At 43.8% G+C, this 22,856-nt stretch overlaps 1 long non-coding RNA gene across 7 annotated transcripts; it reads right to left on the minus strand.

The window, feature by feature from the left end:
• Positions 1–2,062: 2,062 nt before the first annotated feature.
• LOC132336278 (uncharacterized) lies at positions 2,063–13,851 on the minus strand. Of its 7 annotated transcripts, none has more exons than XR_009488840.1 (11): positions 12,437–13,851; positions 7,009–7,130; positions 5,426–5,453; positions 5,153–5,317; positions 4,989–5,069; positions 3,827–4,911; positions 3,210–3,237; positions 3,080–3,120; positions 2,935–2,978; positions 2,812–2,852; positions 2,063–2,730 (listed from the first exon to the last, which is right to left on the minus strand). It is a non-coding gene; the product is annotated as an uncharacterized LOC132336278 (long non-coding RNA). The 7 variants fall into 7 exon arrangements; XR_009488843.1 differs by adding an exon at positions 3,438–3,485 and having other exon boundaries at positions 3,849–4,911; positions 4,989–5,317; XR_009488842.1 differs by adding an exon at positions 3,438–3,485 and having other exon boundaries at positions 4,989–5,317.
• Positions 13,852–22,856: the final 9,005 nt, after the last annotated feature.

A 22,856-nucleotide genomic window follows, 5' to 3' on the forward strand; every position in this document is an offset into this window, starting at 1 on the left:
CATGGGCAGTTTTACCACAAGGGTTCAAAAACAGCCTCACAATATTTGGAAACCAGCTAGCAAAGGAATCAGAAGACTGGAGAAGACAGGCCAGAAGGAGTTGTTCTTAAGGACATGGATGACATCCTGATTGCAGCCAGAACCAGAGACGACTGTGTACAACTTACTGTAAGTTTATTAAACTTCTTAGGACTAGGTGGGTACAGAGTTTCTAAAGACAAAGCACAGATTGCTAAGGAAGCAGTAGTTTACTTGGGGCTTGAGATCTTACATGGACACCGACAGCTCGGCAAAGAATGGAAAGAAGCCGTCTGTCAACTCTCAGAGCCCCATACCATGAGAGAGATGAAAGCTTTCCTGGGAATGGTAGGGTGGTGTCGCTTGAGGATAGCAGATTATGGACTGTGGGTAAAATCCCTACATAGAGCATTAAAAGCAGCTAAGAGAGGAATTAACATATGGACCGAAAACACCAGAGCAGCTTTTAAACAGCTGAAACACTCTCTGATGTCAGCTCCAGCATTGGGACTGCCAGACTTAACTGAACCTTTTGAACTTTTTACATATGAGAGACTGAATAGGACTTTGGGGGTACTAGCATGGCGCCTTGGTAATCAACGGTGGGCTGGGGCTAATGTTCTAAACAGCTAGACAATGTAGCCCAAGGCTTGCCAGGGTACCTGAAGGCTGTGGCAGCCACTGTCATTGTGATCCAGGAGGCCTGAAAACTCACCCTGGGGTGACACATTGAAGCGTATGTACCCCATGCAGTAACTGCTGTACTTGAACAAAGGGGGGGACATTGGTTAACTGGTAACCAGATGCTTAAATACCAATCACTGTTATTAGAGCAGGACGATGCTGCCTTGAAAACCACTTCTGTTGTTAACCTTGTCATGTTTCTGCCCTCCACCTTAATTGATCATGAGCCTGAACAGGATTGTTTACAGACTATCGAAGAAGTCTATTCCAGCCAATCAGACCTGAAAGATGTGCCCCTGGAGAATCCAGATTGGGAACTTTTTACAGATGAGAGCAGCTTAATGAAAAATGGCAAAAGGATGACAGGCTATGAAGTGACTACACAGCACAAGGGCATCAAGGCAAAGGCCTTGCCAGCAGATGTATCATCACAGAAAGCTGAACTGATTGCACTGACGAGAGCACTAAGTCTGAGTGAAGAAAAGAAGGTAAATATATGGACTGACTCTAAATATGCATTTAGTGTTGTCTGTGCCCATGGAGCCATCTGGAACAAAAGAGGATTCCTGAACACTCAAGGTAATCAAATCAAACATGCTGAACAAATACTCACCCTCTTAGAGGGCATTAAGAAACCTACAGAAGTCACTATCATGGTCACCAAATGGTAAAAAGGTCACCAAAATGGTAAAGGTCACCAAAAAGGGAAAACCACTCTAGAGCTGGGAAATCACTTTGCTGATAAAGCAGCAAGAAGGATCACAGAAAAACAGATTCTCGCAGTATTTCCACAAAAAGATTCAGAGGAGAAGAAGGAAAGCAAAGGCTGAAAAGCCTCACCCCCTGCTCCTCCTCTAACAAACTGGATGCATAACCATAACCACAAACCATTCACACCTGGAGCAGACCCCAGCGTGTTTATAAACTTCTTACAAGCCATTACCACCAAGCCCAGCAGGATGGCTATTCTGGTCACTGCCCCTCTGCTTTAAAAGCTATGTATTAGGGACAATACAAGAGCTATTTCTGGATAAGAAAATAAACCAAAGGACCATAGAGGTATTAAGATCTCAAAAAGCCCTAGGGACCAGAAATGCATGCAAGCCTTCACCCCAATAGACATTATGAATTCAAAAAGCATGGCTATTAACTGCTTTATACTGACACAGAGTAATGGCAACCAAAATGCACTCAAAATAGGGTTTTTCCACTCTCTCTCGAGCCCCACGCTCTGGGCGCCAAAATTTGTCCTGGTTTAGGGCCAGTTTGGGAGAGAATCCCCAAAAAGGGGCCCCTCCAAAAAGCAAACCCACACGACCCCTCCCCCCAACCAGTTTGGGAAGAATTCCTCAGAGAGAGGTGGAAAGAGCCTGTTTATTTGACAAGCACAGCACCCCCCAACACACAAAATGAACAACAGCAGATGACACCACTCTTTCACCGCTCTGAAAAAGATGACAAATTCAGAAAGTCTCTCCTGGGGCTGTTCGATGTTATCAGTCCCTCCAGCACTGGGGCAGCTGCTGCAGCCACAAGATGCAAACTCTCTCTCGGTGTTTCCCAGGTCCAGTCCGGAGCAGGTCGGTAGATCCAAACAGGAAAGGGGAACCAGTCCAGGAAGGAATTTGGACTGTTTAGCTAAATTAACTAATGAGAAGAGGGGAAAAAAGCAAGAGAAGCAAAAGCAAAGCAGAAGCAGAGCAGAAGCAAGAGCAAAGCAAAAAGCAAAAAAGCAGCACTATGTACTGTGCTATCTGTATGTCCCGCCGAGTGGCTGATAAGAGGCCCAAAACAAAACTTTCACTCTGCAGAGCTAGTCTTAAAGGCACAGAACATAATATCCAGCATAAATTACACACGAATGGGGATAACAGCATCCTAATGTCACCCTAGGACAACCCGACACTTAGCGTTTGGAAAACGAGTGGACAAAATCCATCGTTGGTTGGACACGGACGTCGAGATGTTCTCCGCGTGTGCTTCGGTGCTGCTGTTTCCAAACTTTGGCTACAAACCTCAACAGGGTACCTAAGACAAAACAGAAAAGGTGACTATTGCCCTCAAAAAGAATAATCCCCAGGACTCCTCCACACCGCTGCCCCAGCTCACCTCAAATCTTGATTTGACTTCAGAGGCTGCCCAGAAGATACCTGCAAAAAGAAAAGGTACATGCTTAGCTTGCTGCTGCATAAAAACTCACCCATGAGTCACCCTGCCTAAACACAGACTCACCTGCTCTCCTCTGTTCCTTGGCATGCCTAGGGCAGTGACAGCACCTGCAAAGAAACAAAGCAGAAAAGCATGCTGAGATACTGTGAAAACACAACCTCCCTAATCTGACAAGTATGCCACACCGATACCTTCAGTTTGCACCCACCTGGCATCGGGCATGCTCGGCCAGGATTGCAAGTGGACCAACTAAAATTAAAAAAACCAATAGTGGATGCTTAGAGCTGCACCAGAAATTGAGACCTCAGCAATAACAACTACTTCTCTCCACTGCTCACCTTGACTGCTGGTATCCAGATTTACTTCCTAAAAAGAAAGACAAAAACAGTGCTGTAACAGAGTCACCATTTACACTTCTGCTGCAGAGACAAATGGTGCCTCACTATTGATTGCACTGTGCTAGAGATGACTGCTGGGGATATTTCTCCTCAGAGACACATTTAGCTCGCAGGCAGTTGCAGCCAGGCCCTCAGAATGGACCCATACGAAGTAGGAACTCAGTTTACCTCTAGTGGAAAAAGTTCAGGCGATGGTGAAGAGAAAAAGAGCGGGTTCTGCGGGAGAGTTAAATCCAGAGTTTATTCCAAGGTGACAGAGATCTGAATCTCAGTACATCCCCGAAAGACCTTGACCGCATGGTTCCAGCGCCTTTTAAACTCACAGGGAGGTGGGAGGGAGAAGATAGGTGAGCCACCAACCAGGTGGGAGGGGGAGGGTTTCAGGGGACAATGACACTTGGACAGGCCAATGACTCCAGGTCTGAAAAAGCATATTTTGAACTTCTGCCAATCACACAATGCTCTAGCTGGAATGTGGAACTTGACAGACAGCCATTAGGAAGAGGGCGGGGGGGGGGGGCAAGGAGGAAGCAGAGCTTCGCACCACAACACCTCACCTGCTCGGGGGGACCCCCTCACCTGGGATGGGGTGCTCTGGCAAAGATTTAATCCATCTGAATCTGAAAAAAAAGTTAGGTCAATAGTCAAACTGTTGCAGGATAACTTAAGAGCTCCAGACCTCTTGTGTCCATAAACTACACCCCACAGTACAAACTTCAAGGTCCTGGGACTTCTATTGCAACAGGCTATGCAGCAGGGAAGAGCGGCTCCAGCACAAATGTGTGTGAACACCCATGACACAGGACATGACAAACAAGGGGGACACAACACAGACGGAAATCTCTTGGCAAGAAAAATGACTGCAAGGACCGAGAAAATTCAAAATGAGATGACCGAGGTGAGACCGATGGTGAGCTGATGAGGCTCAGGGAACCCAGGAGGAAGAAGACGCTAACTGAATGATTTAGTCCAAGAACTGCAAAGATGGATGCCTGGGAATCCTCGGGTCAGAATCCTCTACCTAACCTCACACTCTTACAAGTCCTAATCTGCCATAGTGGATCCTTGTGGGACACGGCTGTCCATACAGCTCAGAACAAGACCTGAAAAGACATCTGACTGGATGCTTCTAAAGAGAGATGCGAGTCTGATACCTGTCTGAGCTCCCGAGTCAAAAGTTCTATGGCCTGGGTGCCAGGCCAAGGAATGCAGAGATCACAGATGCTAAGAATGATGCCAGGGGTTTCTGATATGCCCCTCAAAGGGCTAAGGTAAAAGACATGAGATACCCAAACAACATAGAATGCACGATAGACAAGTGACACGATACATGCCAGGACTGCTCTGACCTGCGCACCTCAGCACTGTTGTCAAAAGTGAGATGTTCCTTTTAAGTGGCCTAAGGGGCCACTTCATGGACACCCCCACCTCCAAAGTGGACTCAAAAACCCCTCCCAGTAATTCCCAAACCAGCACCCCACTTTCATCCCCTCTACTTATAGTAGAGGGTTGTAGCCCTCTACTTATCTCTCAGACATCTGGGGATGCTGGTCCGTGTCAGGTGCAAAAGAAGGCAGCCTCAACATCTGGGAAGTTCCCGCTGGCACTGTTGTTCAACAACTTCCTGTTGTTTCTTAGTCAGCTACATTAAAGAAAACCAAACATCAATGCGTGATCTTGGCAGCACATTGGCCAAAACCCAACAATTCTGCTACTCACCATTTTCCTAAGACCTCCCATCTCCTCAGGCCACATGCTTCGGCTGCACTCGGAGGCCGACGCTGTTGTCTCGGGGCACGCCTGGGTTAAGGGGAGACAAGGTGATGTGGCATTGCTGAAACCTGAGTGGACCCTTGCTCCTCCTCCCTATTTTCCCAACTCACCGCAACTCAGCCGTTGCCAAAGACTACCCAGGTGACACCTTTAAATAGAAAAGGCAGAGGCTTCATCACCAAGTCTTGTAATACTTCCAGCGGGCTCACAAGAGCAGCAAACCCGGTCCATCTGCCGGTCGGTGACAGTGGCCGGACGTACGCCGAGTGGATTGCCTAAAGCACACAAATGAGAATGGATGCTTAGAGCTGCACCGGAAAGTGAGACTTAAGCAATAACAACTGCTTCTGTACACCACTCAATGCTCCCCTTGCCCACCTCACCTTGACTGCTAATATCCAGCTTTACTTCCTAAAAAGAAAGATAAAGAACAGTGCTGTAACAGAGTCACACTTTACACTCCCCCTGCAGAGACAAACGGTGACTGAACTGCTAGGGGGAACCTCCTCACCCGGGATGGGTGGATGGATTTTGCCCTGGATTTTATCCTTCTGCATCTGAAAGAAAGTGAGGACAAAAGTCAAAGGGCTGCAGGGTAACCTCACAGCTCCAAACATCTTGTGTCAATCTAGGAATATCATCTAGACTCCAACAACACCCCACAGACTCCAAGTCCCCAGGACTTGTCCTCTTGCACCAGGCTATGCGGCGGGGCAGAGCAGCTTCGGCACAAATATGTGCGGACACCCATGACACAGAACGTGACTAACAAGGGGACGTTAAATACGACACATTATGCTACCAACAGTGTGACACAAGGATGAGAGAAGAGTTCCTGGCAAGATTAATAATGGCAAGGATCGAGAGCTTGCCAAAAGAGATTACTGATGCTAAGACGACGGTAGATGGAGGAGGCTCCTCTAAGGAGTGGAAGAAAAGACTGGAACAGAGTGGCCTGTAATAAGAGCTGTTGGTCACGATGATAGAGATGGCTGTGAGACAATGCTACATTTCGAATGCTCTCCATAGCATACAATGTTATAAGGCCCTGAGTGTTATGACTCAGGCTGGAAAGGATAGATAGTGATACGCCGCAAAACAAAGCCTCAAAAAACATCTGATTCGATGCTTCTGAGATGTGACTCTGACAGGACTGAGCCCGCCAGTGAAAAAACAAATGATATCCGCATTATGCCAAGAAGTACGAGCATTTGAGAACCTAGAGATGATGGCTGATGCTTGTAGTGAGAGCCTCGAGGTGAAAAGGCAGAGATATCTGATCCAAAGGACCCCAAAGACACACTAGGTAACACAGTACACCAGACAACATGACACAGACCGGAACTACAGCTGCAATCAAAAGTAGAGCCTCTCCCTTTAGCTGTCCTAAGAGGCCTCTTAGAGGACATCCCTTTACCCTCTGCTAATTTTTAAATCTGTCCCAGGAATTTCCAACCCGGTACTCTCCTATCCTCCCATCTACAGGCTGTGGCCCCTGACATAGCTTTTGCGTGATCGGTGATGTGAATCAACATTGGACCTGAAATGAGTCTGCCCTGTGATAGCCTGTTAGCCTCTCAGTCAGCTACAATAAAGAAAACAAAAAGCAATGTATGAGTTCAGGGTTATCTGGGCCAAATCCCAGCAAGTCAGCTACCTGCCCTCTCCAGAATGTACCTGGGTCCTCAAGGCTCCAGCTTCATCCTGATTCCAAGAACGTGCCTGTTATTGTGAGTGGCACCTGGGTTATAGAGAGGCAAAGTTACATGGCATTTTTGTGAGTGTAGTGGGTGACCTTGTGTGCTGTAAGACATGTGAATGCCTCTGCTACTCTTGTGAAAAGCCTTGGGGGAGGGCCCTCAAATATATACCATTTCTCACCCTGCTGCCTTCAAACCACCCCCCCAATAACTCCTAACCTGATACCTGCTCATCCTCTCTCTCTTAGTCACAACACTCAACTCACCTGAAGCCTCAATCCCAAACATCGTCTTTGGCACCGGGCAGGTGCCTTTTGTGACATGATGAATCTGCTGAAAAAAGTGTTGTATTTAACACAGCCTGGAATTTCTGGAAGCTGTGCTCCTCCTAAAATAAAAATAGAAACAACAAAACAACAACACCAGAAGTTACAAAAGCACTTTACCACTCCTGAACACACAATCCAAAATCATGAACTTAAATACTCTCTGTGTTCAATGCTGTTTTCTTCACAGTATCTTCAAAGCCTCTGTTGCTTTAGATGCCCAAAAGTACCTGCTGAAAACAAGCTGAAATAAACTGAAAAAGCCTCTTCACTGAAATGAGAGGAGAGCTCTTATCCCAGCACATCCCAGAGAGGAAATGAAGCCCATGAGCAAAGGCTGGGGTTAATATACCCCTGATTGTGCCCGCCTCTCATTCCCACAATGCCCGGGAAAAGGGAGGGGGCAAATCCCACTGGGTATAAAGGCCCTCAGAGCAGCTGCAGGTGTTTGGCTCCTCTGACTTGAATTCAAGGGGAGTAACTGGCTTGTTATAGAAGAAAACTCTTCAGAGAAATAACAGCACATTCTTTTTTTCTACAACTACTTGGAGCAGAAGAACAGAAAACTGGTAAGAAATAAAACTGTGTGTTTAGGTAGCATAGCTAGATAAATTGGGTAGTCTGCTGTTAACTTACATAATTAGACCTTGGTGATTACTAAGTAGTACTTCACATGTGACTAAGCAGAGTGGAGAATATTACTAATGATATGGATAATCTGACTCTCCTTGGGACCTCTAATTAGAGCAATCTACAGTATAAATAAAAAAAAAAGAAAAAAAAACCTCCCGGGCAGCATAAGGGTTAAGTACATGCCAGGCTGACCCTTCTCTGAGATATCTAGTCCAAAGACACAGAAAGAAGTGCTGAGAAAGGAATAAGTAAATCCTTAAAACACAGAAAAAGCCAGAGCTTCGTTCAAGTGAACCTGTAAAAATGAAAAAACTGAGCAGGTACCTCCACTGAAGCAGGTAAAATGGCAAAAAACCCGCTTCTGTCCTTAATTTATCCTCCAAAAATACTGTGAAAAGAAGGGTTCTCCTCAATTTAAATCCCATCAGCAATGAAAAAAGAGAAATTTTTCCCTCAATAAAAACCCTCAACAACGATGCGCAACTCGAGAATGTTTGAAAGATGTGCTTGGGACTCACAAAGCAGCCTGACTTTGCGGTGGTGGCAGCTGGGGTCTAGGAGATATCCTCCGCAATGCAGAATTTTAGGAGCTACCCGGCCACTCCTGGCCCCAGGCCCCTGAACTCCAACGCTGGCCTTTTTCCCAGGTAATCAAAAGTCACCAGCTCAGGTTCACGAAGGCAGATTGCAGGAGCCACTTGGCACTCTCAAACCAGCCCGAGTTGCAAGTGGTTTCAGCTTGGGTCTGGGAGGCATCCTGCGCAATGTGGAATTTTAGGAGCCAGCCAGCCGCTCGAGACCACAGGCCCTCGAACACCAACACCAGCCTTTTCCCTGGGAAACAAAAGTTACCAGCCCAGGTTCCTGGTGTCAATTTGCAGGAGGTACTTGGCACTGTCAAACCAGCCTGACTTGGCACTGGTGCCAGCTTGGGACTAGGAGGCACCCTGGGCAATGCTGAATTTCAGGAGCCAGACGCCTACTCCAGGCCACAGGCCCCCGAACTCCAACGACAGCCGTATTCCTTGGGAAACAAAAGTCACCAGCTCAGGTTCATGATGGCAGATTGCAGGAGCCACTTGGCAATCTCAAACCAGCCCAAGTTTCAAGTGGTGCCAGCTTGGGTCTGGGAGGCATCCTGCGCAATGCCGAACTTTAGGAGTCAGCCAGACGCTCTGGGCCACAGGCTCCCGAAAACAAACGATGGCCCTTTTCCCTGGGAAACAAAACTCACCAACCCACCTTTCTGATGGCAGTTTGCAGAAGGTGATGGCAACTGTTAAACCAGCCTGACTTGGCACTGGTGCCAGCTTGGGTCTGGGAGGGATCCTGCGCACTGCGGAATTTCAGGAGGCAATTGGCCGCTCCTGGCTACAGGCCCCTGAACTCCAATGCCAGCCCTTTTCCCGGGTAAGCAAGACTGAGAAGCTCAGGTTCATGATGGCAGATTGCAGGAGCCACTTGGCAATCTCAAACCAGCCCGAGCTGCAAGTGGTGCCAGCTTGGGTCTGGGAGGCATCCTGTGCAATGCTGACTTTTAGGAGTCAGCCAGACGCTCTGGACCACAGGCTCCCGAAAACAAACGACGGCCCTTTTCCCTGGGAAACAAAACTCACCAACCCACCTTTCTGATGGCAGTTTGCAGAAGGTGATGGCAACTGTTAAACCAGCCTGACTTGGCACTGGTGCCAGCTTGGGTCTGGGAGGCATCCTGCGCAATGCGGAATTTTAGGAGTCAGCTCCAGGCCACAGGCCCCCAAACTCTAGCGCTGGCCCTTTTCCCTGGGAAACAAAAGTCACCAGCCCTGGTTCTTGGTGTCATTTTGCACGAGGTACTTGGCACTGTCAAACCAGCCTGACTTGGCACTGGTGCCAGGTTGGGTCTGGGAGGCATCCTGCACAATGCCGAATTTCAGGAGCCAGCCGGCTGCTGCAGGACACAGGCCTCTGAAAACCAAGGCCGGCCCTTTTCCCAGGTAAGCAAAACTCACCCGCTCAGGTTCCTGGTGTCAGTTTGCAGGATCCCATGTATCATCTACTTAATAAAACCTCTAAAATCTCTCCCTAAATCCCTTTAAAGCTAAAAATTCCATGGCTCTAACCAAATAGAAACAAAAAACCCATGCCTTGTAAGCTATATAAAGTTATTAACTCAACACATGCTAACCACAAAAAAATACAACCCTAGTGAACACCAGTACACAGTCCCTGCTGCCGTCATCACAACATATAAAACAAAACCTATTTCTATTACTAGCTTAACCCAAATATTACAGAATTTAACAGCAATAACACCTAAAAAAAAATCACTTAAAGTAAGACTTAATAATTCTATTTTGACCCAAAAATTCATACATTCTAAACATTAACTTCCTCCATACCAAATATTTTAAACACCAAAAAAACTCAAATAAACATTTAAAATAAGTACTATCAAGCCAAGGAACATAAAACAATTAAACACCTAACCTCAACTATCTAGGACCATCTACAATAAAACTTCTTTAAAAAAAAACCCAAATACCCATTGCCATCTCAACAAAACACCTCCAGCAATGCCAAGCAACTCAAAATACTGTAACTCCCATCTGAAAAATACTCCATTAACTAAAACACCAAAAAGTAATCAATAAAGCCCACTCAGCCTTCAGCAACGCCATTTAACCTATACACAAATCTAAAAGAAATCAAAATTAACTATATGCTATCTTACCTTAAAGAATTCCACCATTAAACACTACTGTAACAAACTTATTAAAACTCCAACACAACCTAAAATTTAAAACAACAAAATAACACACCACTATTAACATTACTAATACCTTTTCCTCCATTCCTCTAACAACCGAACACAAACCTCAATTTACCTTCACTTAAAAAACATACAATACACCTATAACCAACTACCCCAAAAATAAAAACACAATCCTACCGTCTGCTATACATTCATCCAAATTGAACTAAAAAAAAAAACCTCTGAATAACAAAAATATTTTAAAAACTCATCCAAATCCTCCTTAAAAAATATTTACCATCGAAAAAAGCAAAATCAAAAAGCCTACTGAAAAGACCAAATTCCTAAAAATTAAGTTACAAAAGAAACAGCATCAAATGCCCACCAATATCATAAGAAAGTCAGAATAGCTCCACCAGCCAACAAAAAGCCCAGCTGACAAGAAAACTCCAAACCACCTCAAAAACAAACACTAAAAAAAAACTCCTCCTACCCTCCCAAGTACTGTGACTAAAATACATATTCTATACAAAACTGTCAACTACCCTGCCATCAATTCCACAAATAAATTACTCTCATCCTACAGCACACCCATATCAATCATCTATATCACTGTAAAACCTTGAAAATAATGACAAATTACCCCAAAATAACAACTTTAATATCTAACAAAAAACCTAGCCTCTAATTAACAAAAAGAACCCCTTAAACAAATGACACAAACTGAAAAAAACTGCACCATGGAACCAACTGCCAGGAAAAAAAACCACACTGTGCTCTTCTAACTAAGAATTCTTATCACATCCAAAAAAACAGAACAAAAATAAAAAACAACCCTATAGAAAACCACACAGCGAACCAGAAAAACAGATAAGAAAAAATAAACCAAACCAACTTCCTGAACTCCAAATGGTACAACAGACACTGAATGTTACAAAAAAAAATAACCAAAACACTACCTCTGCATTAACTCAGAGAAACCAATGCTCTACAAAATTAAGTTTAAAACCCAAACAAATAGACGATGTAAAAAATATCTAAACCACTAAAAAATAAGAGCATAACTACTCAAATAAAGAAATTAGATTTAAAAATCCACATTTATATTTTGGATCTATTGATGCATTATATAAATAAATATATATTAATATAGTGTATATTAATATTAATTATATTAATATACATTATATTCATATATTTCAATTATATAATTATAAAACACATACATGCACTTATGGAATTGAGGGAAAGCTTTCCAGTGGAGAGAACTGTCATTCTGGTAGCACAGCTTGATACACCTTCAGAAAAAGCAGAATCAGCACCAACTCCTAAAACCCCTGCTGAGGAGCCCAGGCCTCCTTGGGACACCCAATGCAGCAGACCTTGAAAAAGTAGGGGAAAAGTCAAGCTTGGAGTGGAAAAAGAGAATATAAGGACACCAGCCTTAAAAAAAAGCCTTTGCACAGCAATAGTGGGAACCAGTCACATTTCTTTTTTCCTTTCTTTCTGTGATGACATAAATATGAAGTAAAAAAAACACATGAAACACAAGGCAGAGCTAGGATTTTACAGGTCTTCCTTTTGGCATTCTGCATGACAAACGCCTCTTCTGGGACTGCGACACGATTTGGGAACTGGCAGAGAACGGAGGCAAAAGGTGCCAGAGAGCCCTTTCTATTCCCTTCAGCCCCGGCGGCTGTTCTTATGGTTTCAGGGCACGGCTTGGTTCATTCCTAGATAAAAACATTATGGCAATATTTTAAAACTACTACCCATCTCTAGTCAGAGTTTCCTACATTCCTGGATAGAGAGTGGATAGAGAGAGGGTTTCTTCCCAAATGAATTTAGAGACAAATTCCTATTCTTTACCATTACCTATAAAAACTAATAACTTGACAGGTTTTAGCATTCTACATCCAGCCCTCCCTGTGAATTTGGTGGCAGCTTTGGGTCCCTCTGGAGGACGGCACCCAACATGACCCCCCCTCGTCCGCCACCCACCTGCTTCTCCACCGCAGTGCGGCTCCCTCTCCCAGGTACCTTGGGGTGCCTCAAATGGCATCAGAGCCCCAAGTCTTCACCCCCTTTTCCTCAACCCCAAAGAAGGCACAGAACGAGTCCAACTGCCCTGGACAGCAGCGCTTCCTTCAAGCCCTTTCCACCTGTACATCCCCCCAGAAGGGGATTCTGCTGCAACAAGAAAGGGGGGACAGCCCCCAAGAAGGGCTGAGGTTCCTCCCCAGCCTCGCTGTCACGGGAGAGGGGCAACGAGAGGGAGTGACAGAGACGGCGGGGACGGCACGGCACAGAGCGGGGGCCGCTCTCTGCGCGATGTCGGGAAAGCCGCAGGTGCGGCGGTGTCGGGCGGGGTGTTTGACCGGCACGGGGGGATCCGCCGAGAGCCTCCGGCCCCGTGCGGGGACTCCTGCAGGGGCCGAGGGGCGCCGGGCTCCGGCCCTCTGGGCTTTATTCTCCGGCACCCCGAGCCCCGCGGCTGCGGGGGAAAGAAGGAAAGGGGGGACGGGAAGAGAGGAGCGAGAGCAGGGGATGAGAAAGGGCAGGCAGGGAGGTCGGGCTGTGGAGGAAAGCGGGAGGGGAAGGGAAAGCCCGGGAGGGGGGTAGAGGGAGGGTGGACAGAGGAGGGAGGGGGAATGGAACGGAGTAGCAGCGTACGGACAGGACAGGAAGGAGCCGGGCTTGCAGGGACGAGGGAATGGGGGAAAGGGAGAGAGAGAAGAGGAGGAGGGGAGGAGGAAGGAGGCATAGAGAGAGGGACAGGCGGCGAAGCCTCACAGAGCCCCGGCACCCGCTCGGCGGAGCTCGGCTCGGTTAGGCGACACTCTGCTAGAGTCGGCTCTTCAGCTCAATTCAGCTATTTTTTGCTAAACTCGGCTATTATCGGCTGCACTCAACTAGATTCGCCTGTTCGGCAACGCTGGGCTCGCTTCGGCCGAACTCGGAGCCGCTCTGTGTGTTCGGCGCGGCTCAGTTCGGCTCCCTGAGTGCGGGAAAGCGGCGCCGCCTCACGTTAAACTCGCACGGCTCGGGGCTCTCCTGCTGTCGTGTCCCGCGGGTGGCCCGGCCATCGCACGGACACGGACGGCAGCGCGGGGTTGGGCAGGAGCTCATTAGGCTGTCACCGCACTCGAGCTAATTAGCGGGCACGAGAGCAGGCGGCTTGTTTGGGCTGAGCTCACTTCTATTCAGCCAGCCTCGTAAGCTTCGCCTCGGTTCGGTCGAGGTCGCAAGACTGGGCTGGACTCGCCTTGGTTCGGCTGAGCTCGTTCGATTCGGCCGAAGGCGGCGACGTTCGGTTCTGTTCCATTAAACTCGGCTAAATTTGGCTTGTTTCGGCTCTTGGGCTGAACTCGGCACGGTTCGTCTAAACTCGGGCATATTCGGTTCTTCGTCTACACTCGGCTATCATCGGCTCTTCGGCTATTTTCGTCTACACTCGGCTATTTCCGGATCTTCAGCTCAACTCGGCTATTTTCATCTACACTCGGCGATCATCGGCTCTTCGGCTACACTGGGCTATTTCTGGCTAAACTCGAGGGGCTGCAGTACAGCGCTCTGCCCACAAGGCGAAAACAACAACAACAACAACAACAACAACAACAACAACAAAAAACAACCCAACCCTTTCTTTTAAACAATATTTAAATATATTTTATTTTTATATTTTTCCATAGTTATATTCCAATATTTATTTATAATGTATATTGATGTATAATGTTGATTTATAAATTTATATTTATAATTTTCTATTTATATATACATTTATATTCTATATTTCTTCTATTCCTACTACTTGGATTTATTAATATATTTTTACATATTGATTATATTATTTCTGGTTAAGATTTTTACTTCTGTAACACTTCTATTATTTCAAATGAAACCCCGGTCTCTACCCCCAAAACAAAGCAAAAAAGAACCCCTTCATTTAAACTGTATTTAGATTTTTCAAATTATATTTTTCATATTTATAGTCACATTTACATTTTAAATGTATATTAATGTATAGTGTTATTTGTGTTCTATATAACCTCTTCCTATTATTTATATTTATTTCTATTTCATATTTCTCTATCTATATTTTTATATCTTGTTTATCTATTTCTATATTTAGAAATATATACCAATAATATCTATACTGATATTATTTAAAATAAAAACCCTGCCTCTAACCAAATAAAAACCAAAGACACCCCTTTAGTTAAACCATATTAAAAATTTTAAAAATAATTCTATTTTTCATAATTATATTCACATGTACATTTATAGTTTTATTATATTTATAGATATTATATATATTATAGAGAATACCTTTTACTATAAGAATAGATATATTTTTATATTATATATTTCTATTATTTATATTTCTTTAGATTAATTTTTTCTAGGTATCAGTATAGATATTATATATTTGGAGAGTTGGATTTATAGTTTTATTTTATTTATATTGTTTATAAAAAGCCCTGCCTACAACCTAATAAAAACCAAAAAATCCCCAATTTATTTTAAACCATATTTGAGATTTTTATATTTACAATCTATATTTATAGATCTTTGTGTATATATATATATATATATATATATATATATATATATTAGACTATAATTTCTACACAAAACGTTACAATAATATACAATGCATTATAGTTTTATGTATTTATCTGTTTTCTATATTTATGTTTACCATTATAATTTAATATTTCTTTTTACATTTATTTTTATTTTTGCCTGTGTATTAAACCATACAAATGAGAACCTGACACATGAGAACGACAAAAATACTGTGCCTTGGTCAGCACCGGCACGCAGGGCACGCTCGTCCCATCATAGCATATCAAAACAAAACCTATTTCTATTACCAACAGGACAAAGATCCCACTACATTTCACCCTATTAAAAACTCAAATAAACCCAACTAGAAATAAATTTAAAAACCCCACTATAACCCAAACCTCCGTACATTCTAATCCTAAACTTCCTCCTAAACCCCTATCTCAGAAACCCAAAAAACTCAAACACACATTGAAAAAGAAATAACTGCTAATAAAAACAAAAACCTGTAAAAAAAAAATCAAGCTGACTCACTAAATTCAAAACTGTGCAACTGACCCGAAACATTACTAGAAAAAGCCCCCAAAGCTCAACCTTTAGGCTAACTCACAAATAATAACCAATAATCTATAAAAATTATCCTAAAAATACTAATTGAAAGCATAAAAATAAAAAATCTAAACTATTAATAAAATAGGGTTATTTATAATTAATAAAATTATATATAATAATTTATATATTATATAAATAAATATATATATTTATATATATAAATTTTATATATAAATTTTATATAAATAAAATTTATATATAAAATATATAAATTTTATATATAAAATTTATACCCAAATTTTTTTAAATTTGGGTATAAATCAATACCCAAATTTAAAAAAATATTGCCTATAAAAACCCACCATATAAATGCCCCGTCCCCAAAAATAAAACTAAAAAAGAAACACCGAACCAGAAATAAATCGAAACTTAAGAACACTAAAACCACAACGTTCAAGTACACCATATCCCTTACAATACACCAGCTACAAATAACATAGAACAATACAATCAACGCTTAAAAACTACATTTAAAAAAAATACTTAAAAATTAAAAACTGCATCTAAAAAAATTCATCTAATAAATTAAGACCCAAAACTCCAGCAGCTGAGCTAGCCCTACCAAATCTCTATTTATACATCCAATGAACAAAAACAAAATCCCAATAATACATATAAAAAGTCAATTAAAGAAACCTATTGAAATTAATCCTACCTCAAATACAAACCAACACCTAACCCTAACCCTAAACCCTAAACCAAACCCTAACCCTAACCCTAAACCCTAACCCTAACCCTAACCCTAACCCTAACCCTAACCCTAACCCTAACCCTAACCCAAACCCTAACCCTAAACCCTAACCCTAACCCTAACCCTAACCCCTAACCCTAACCCTAACCCTAACCCTAACCCTAACCCTAACCCTAACCCTAACCCTAAACCCAAACCCTAACCCTAACCCTAACCCTAACCCTAACCCTAACCCTAACCCTAACCCTAAACCCAAACCCTAACCCTAACCCTAACCCTAACCCTAACCCTAACCCTAACACTAAACCCAAACCCTAACCCTAACCCTAACCCTAACCCTAACCCTAACCCTAACCCTAACCCAAACCCTAACCCTAACCCTAACCCTAACCCTAGCCCTAACCCTAACCCTACTACAAGTAAAAGTTAAAAATCAATCTTATCGAGATTGTGTCATGGTTTGAGCCTGGTGCAATGCCAGTGCCTCCATGAAAATACTTTCTCCTTGGTGTCTGCTGTGACATGCGATCAGAAATAGAGCAAAGCAGGCTCCAGCTTAGAAAAAAAAGCAAAAAAAAAAAAAAAAAAAAAAACTTTATTAACCTAAAACTATGTATGAAGAGAAACACATACAGAACTCAGAATGAAAACCTTCCAAAAACATTCCTCCTCCCCCCCCCCCCCCCCCAAATTTCCAATACATCCACCCCTCAAATCACCAACTCTCAGTCCAGCACCACCCTTCAGATAATCAATTCTCAGTTGGTCAAGAAGAGAGGAGTCCCTCTTGTACCATTGGCTTCCCCTGGAATCACAGTTGGAACCTCTTGTGTTTCCATGTCACACGTGGCACTGCCCGGTGATCATCTGCCATCTGGACATCTTCCTTCCATGCCCAGTGCTCTCACCACTGTGCATGGACCAGAGCTGCTTCTAGGGCTCCTCTTTAAAGGATGCTTTGCCCAGATCTAAAAAAAGCACAGCCTCTCTTTTTCGGGACACCTACCCAAATTCACCTAACCCAAATTCACCCCCTGGGGCTGAGGGGTCTCGAGAACAGAGATCTTCTTCTTCTTCTTCTTTCCTGAAGATGGAGGGCACCACCACCGCCCTCCTCACCCACCGTCTCTGTTCATGCCACTCCTTTGCATAACATCATTGCACTCTCTTGGCTCCAAGCCTTTGTCTCTCCCCTAAATGCAGTCTCTCTGTCACAGGAAAAATGGTTTTGTCCATGGCTATACAAGTCCAGCCAAAGGCCACTCTATTACCTCCTCTCACCTAAGATTCTTTTCAACTTCTCTCGTGACCTATTTCCTCTTACCTCATCTCTCTCTCTCTTCTCATTCAACTCCAGGAGGATTAGCATTTCTAAAGTTTCTATCATCCAAACAAGGGTTAAAAAATCTCAGGCTCTGCCTTGCCCGGCACCTACTCACTCCCCCCCCCCCCCCCCCCCCTCCTTCTCTTTCTCGCTGGCCGTGTTATCAAATTTCAAGGTGGCACAGGCACCAGCTCTCTCTCTCTGTCTCTCCGGGGGAAGGGGGGCGCTGGTTGATGTCTCTCAGGGTTCTTCCACCCTTCCATCCTGCAGGGGCCTTCACTTCACTTCTCTGTCCAAGGCCCGGCCTACCTCACCCAGCCGAATGGCCTCCCCTCCCCCACCTGGCCCAGAGCCAGGCAGGGGAGGTCTGACCTCTTTCACGGATAGAGCCCAAGAGAGCTTCCCCCTGGGCGTTCTCAGCTTCTAACCCCACTGTGTTCTCAGAGGCGTACCCATATCCTCAGTGGCCACACCAGGTGCCAATATCCAAATCGGAGCACCCATTGGTTTGACCACAGCATCCCGAAAACTCATTTCCTCTCAAACCAGGACAGATTGTTAAAGCTTATGAACTGCCAGTCTTGCTATTTGTATGGTTCTAAATCCTTTGAATTTCAAGGTTGCCTTCCTGAATCCTCAGTTTAATTAGAAAACAATGTGGTTAGAAAACAGACCCAGTTCAATTGCTTCCGCAAATTCACCTTCATTTTGTAGGATTGTACTTCAAGAAATCTTCTTTCATTCAAACATGAAAAGTATAGATTTGACATCATATGTGACCCTTTCATCTGCCTGAACTGTATTTCATTGTGGGAGTTTCTCAGTTGCTTCAAAGAAGGACAGATTCTTTTCAATTTGCATAGCACGTTATCTGAAAATCTCTTGCCTGCTTTCTTCACTTGCTTTAATGGGAAGACAAGGGAAATACATTTTGAATGTTATCTTTGATAGCCTACTTTTACCTACCAGTATGCTTCTATTGACTTGAACCAATTTCAGCTTGAAAGAACATATTGTCATGATCCACTCATACCAACGGGGCTGGTGATGGTTCTTTAACTCGGAGTGCAAAAGACAACACGGAAAGGGGATTACAATATCAATCAAAACAAATACACCTTTATAGAATGACCACAGCAAATGCGTTAAAGGAATTAGGGAGAGGGAAAGAATAGAAAAGAGGGGCAGAAAGAGAGAAGACTGTAGCTACAAAACGTAGACAGACAAAGTCCTCGCAGTCCAGCCGATGGAGTTCGCCTAGTCATGTCAGGAAGATCTCAAAGTCCTGGTTAACTCAAGGTTCTTTTGTAGTCCATTGCTGAGGGGGGAAACAGATCTTGAAATGGCTGAGGGGGAGTAGATACAATAAATAGTAAGTCTATTGAAATTGCTGGGGAGGGAAAAGGCAATGAAGACGGGTACGGACATTCCATGTTCTCAGCAGGATAAGTCAATATCATGGGTGAGTGGGACCCATTGCTTCAAGACTGCTTTCTATGAGAAACCACTCTGGGTCCAGTGAACACATCTGCAGGCAACACTTAGCAGGCATCCTACTTCAGTCAGGCTAGCACCCCTGGATCAGAATTACGGGGGTCTCAGTCTCAGTCCTTGAGAGGGGGCTGCAATCTCTGTCACTCACAGTGGTAGTGGAGCAGATGAAGGATTTTCCACGGGGTGCCTACCAAAGTTGCCTCAGCAAGTTCATCTAGTCAAGAGGTGGGAAAATCCCTGGGCTGTTGTTGCGAATCAAGTGCAGGCCAGAATTCTGCTCAGGGGCCTCAGGATTTCTTGCGTTCATCCATCACCGGCAGGCCAGAATTCCAATCAGGGTCCTCAGGGTCCCAATGTCTGTCCTGATGGTGGTGGTGAGGCAAATGAGGGGAACTTCAGACCATTTTTCACATCACCCGGTGACTCACGACAGTCTTCCAAGGGTCTTCATTGACAGGGTTCCCTAGCATCGTTGCAAAGCCTTTAGGACTTTGGTAGCATTGGTACATTGGTACATTGGTAGCATATCTCAGAAAGCAGAGACAGTACGTCAGAGAGAGAGAGAGAGCGCCAAATGGCTCCTGCCATCTGCCATCAGGAACCTGGCTGGGTGTGATTTGTTTCCCAGAGAAAAAGGCCGTTGTTGGTGTTTGTGGGCCTGTGGCCCGGAGTGGCTGGTTGGCTCCTAAAATTCTGCGTTGCCCAGGATACCTCCTAGACCCAAGCTGGCTCTACATTACACTCGGGCTGGTTTGACAGTGCCAAGTGACTCCTGCAATTTGCCAACAGGATCCCAGGCAGGTGAGTTTTGCTTCCCCGGGAAAAGGGCTGACGTTTGTGTTCAGCAGCCTATGTCCCGGAGTGGCTGGTTGGCTCCTAACATTCTGCATTGCACAGGATGCCTCCCAGACCCATGCTGGCACCAATGCCAACTTGGGCTTGTTTGATAGTGCCAAGTGGCTCCTGCCATCTGCCATCAGGAACCGGGCCAGTGCTTTTCTTACCCAGAGAAATGGGCCGGTGTTTTTTTTCAGGGGACTGTGGCTCGGAGTGGCCGGGTGGCTCCTGAAATCCTTCATTGCGCAGGATGCCTCCCAGACCCAAGCGGACACCAGTGCTAACTTGGGCTGCGTCGACAGTGTCAAGTGGCTTCTGCAATCTTCCATAGGGTACCCAGGCAGGTGAGGTTTGTTTCCCAGGAAAAAAGGATGGCGTTAGTGTTCGGGGACCTGTTAGCAGGAGTGGCCGGCTGGCTCCGGAAATCCCGCATTGTTTTGAATCAATCTTCAAAATGGTATGGCTAAAGACCTTAGATGCCTCCAAATTTTTTTCCAGAAACTGCCTCAAAGCCTCTTTAAAGCTGAGTTTTTCCCTTAAGATGCCATATTTTAGAAAACATCTTGTCATTTAACAGGGTATTCCAAACATCATTTACAAATTTAGACTAAAAGTAACACTCTTCCTAGGAATCTTTTTTTGCAGCTCAGTGCTAACATAGGCAGCAGAGAACACAACACAGCTCTTTCTGGAGAATCTTGAACATATGACTTTACTTATGTACTAATCATTCACTTCACCAAAATACCTAATGATGAAGAAAAGGTTTTGCAGGCATTACTAGTAGTATTACATGGCAATGTATGGGTGTGATTTATCAAGTAGAATTTGTATCACATAGATGATACTTGGCAAACAGCAAATGAAGTTTTTTCAGCTCTCAGACTGATGCTAGATGTCAATTATTTAATAAAAAGATAACAAGAAGGATATTTTTTAACAATGAACATGAAACCTAATTACACCCCTACCATGGACATCTGAATATTATGAAAAGAGAGTGTCTGATTTAGAAAAAAATAAAGAATCATCACAGTTTAAAGAAACATATGACCATAAACACTTTGCTGATGGAATGTATCCTGTTCATTGGCTGACATGAAGCAGGTAGACAGGACATATGAAATATTTTTTTGTGGATCAATTTGTTTTCTAAAGTGATGCTGACAGATGGTGAACTCACCAACTTAGATATTGCACAGTAGGAAAGGGTACATAACTTGCGCCATCAAGTTATCCCTTGGAATCATCATCCAAGGGCATTTTCCCCTGCATCTGTGAAAACATGTCTACCTTTTTCACAATACTTTTGCAGCAGCATTGTTAGGCCTGATCAGCTGGTATGGAGGGTGAATTCATCAGCAAGTTGACTGGCCGGGGTAATTTTCTTCAATGGATTTTTATCTACATTTTATTTTGAAGACCTGTTTCAACCCTGTTTGTCAAAAACATCCTTTAAATGGTGCTAAACAATTGTTCAGGCTCTGGATCACATGAAAAAGTACTTTCTGGTGTCTGTACTACGCCATATGCTCTTTATTCTCTCCCTCAACATGAGCTATGTTCAAGGTCCACAGGATACTTTTCACAGAATCTTGTGGCCTGATGCAGTAAGAATGATGAATAGAACACTGCTGGGATGAATTTTCCATTTTGGATAAAACGTATTGTGCACACAAATCCAAGGAGAAGGTGTTCCCCCTATGCCTGGAAAAACTTTCACTGGTATTAGTGTTCTACGTAAACTGCAATTTAGTCTGAAATAAAAGCTTTTTTCTGAGAGTGTCTGAAAGATTTGTGTGAAGCACAGATATTATGCAATTTTGAATATCAGAGAAAAAGAAAATGGCAAGAAGTTTTTAATTTTACTGGTTTCAATTTTAAATTCCATGAACTTTTTCAAAAAGTGTCCAGCTCAAATGGCCATCAACAGATTTTAGTAATCTCTAAGTTAGTAGTCATATAAAATGTTTCAAATCAAAAGAATTTCAAACTTTTCCGCAAACTTTATATGCCTAGATTTCTTATTTCTGATATATATTACATAAAAAGAAGACATTTTTTACTGTGGGTTGTAGTAGGATAGGGACAGGCGGTCGGAAGATTGCGTGGTGTACGGAAAGATAGGGTCCCCCTTCCCTCTGTTCGTTACGCAAGCAGACGGACATGACATAGCCCGAGGCTATATATTGCCGTGCAACTTTAAAATAAACACCATTTTACCGTCCACCACATTGGTGTCTGTGAGTAATTGGCCTGAGCAGCCTGAGGTGGCTGCCGTGCCGTTCCCGAACCAGGTCGTCACGCCTCAGCAGAGGCAACAGTGGGTATTCTGAAACACTGGAACAGGCTGCCCAGAGAAGTTGTGGAATGTCCCGTCACTGAAGGTATTCAAGATCAGGTTGGATTGGGCTTTGAAAAGCAATGAATGCGACCCTTGATGGGAGATAAACAAAGCTTGAATATAGAAGAAACTCAGATTGAAGTATAGGAGCAAGTTTTCTCTCAGCTCTTTGGGTAAATTCAAAGTTGTACAAAATTGCATTTATCTGTGATTTTCACTGCTGTAACAGAAAGGTTAATGAAAACTATGCAGAAGATACAAATATTTAAAAGAGATAAGAACTACAACATAAAACACATGGGATGGGTTTCAACATGGGACACTCTTTAAGAGACAATCTCTGTATTTCAAACCATCGCCATGTTAGGATTTCATGAAGTGCAAAAGAAGGCGGCAAGTTATCATTCAGGACATTATTTACTGTAGTTCAGCCTGGCCATTAGTAGGAACTGGTGTTTGAACTAATGTAGATTTACCACACATATTTTCCATTCACTGAAAAATTACTGTTTACAATGAAGCATGAGGATCAAAATTGATTGAAAGCATC

The sequence above is a fragment of the Haemorhous mexicanus genome, chromosome 19, assembly GCF_027477595.1.
Source record: "Haemorhous mexicanus isolate bHaeMex1 chromosome 19, bHaeMex1.pri, whole genome shotgun sequence".
Lineage (NCBI taxonomy): Eukaryota > Metazoa > Chordata > Aves > Passeriformes > Fringillidae > Haemorhous > Haemorhous mexicanus.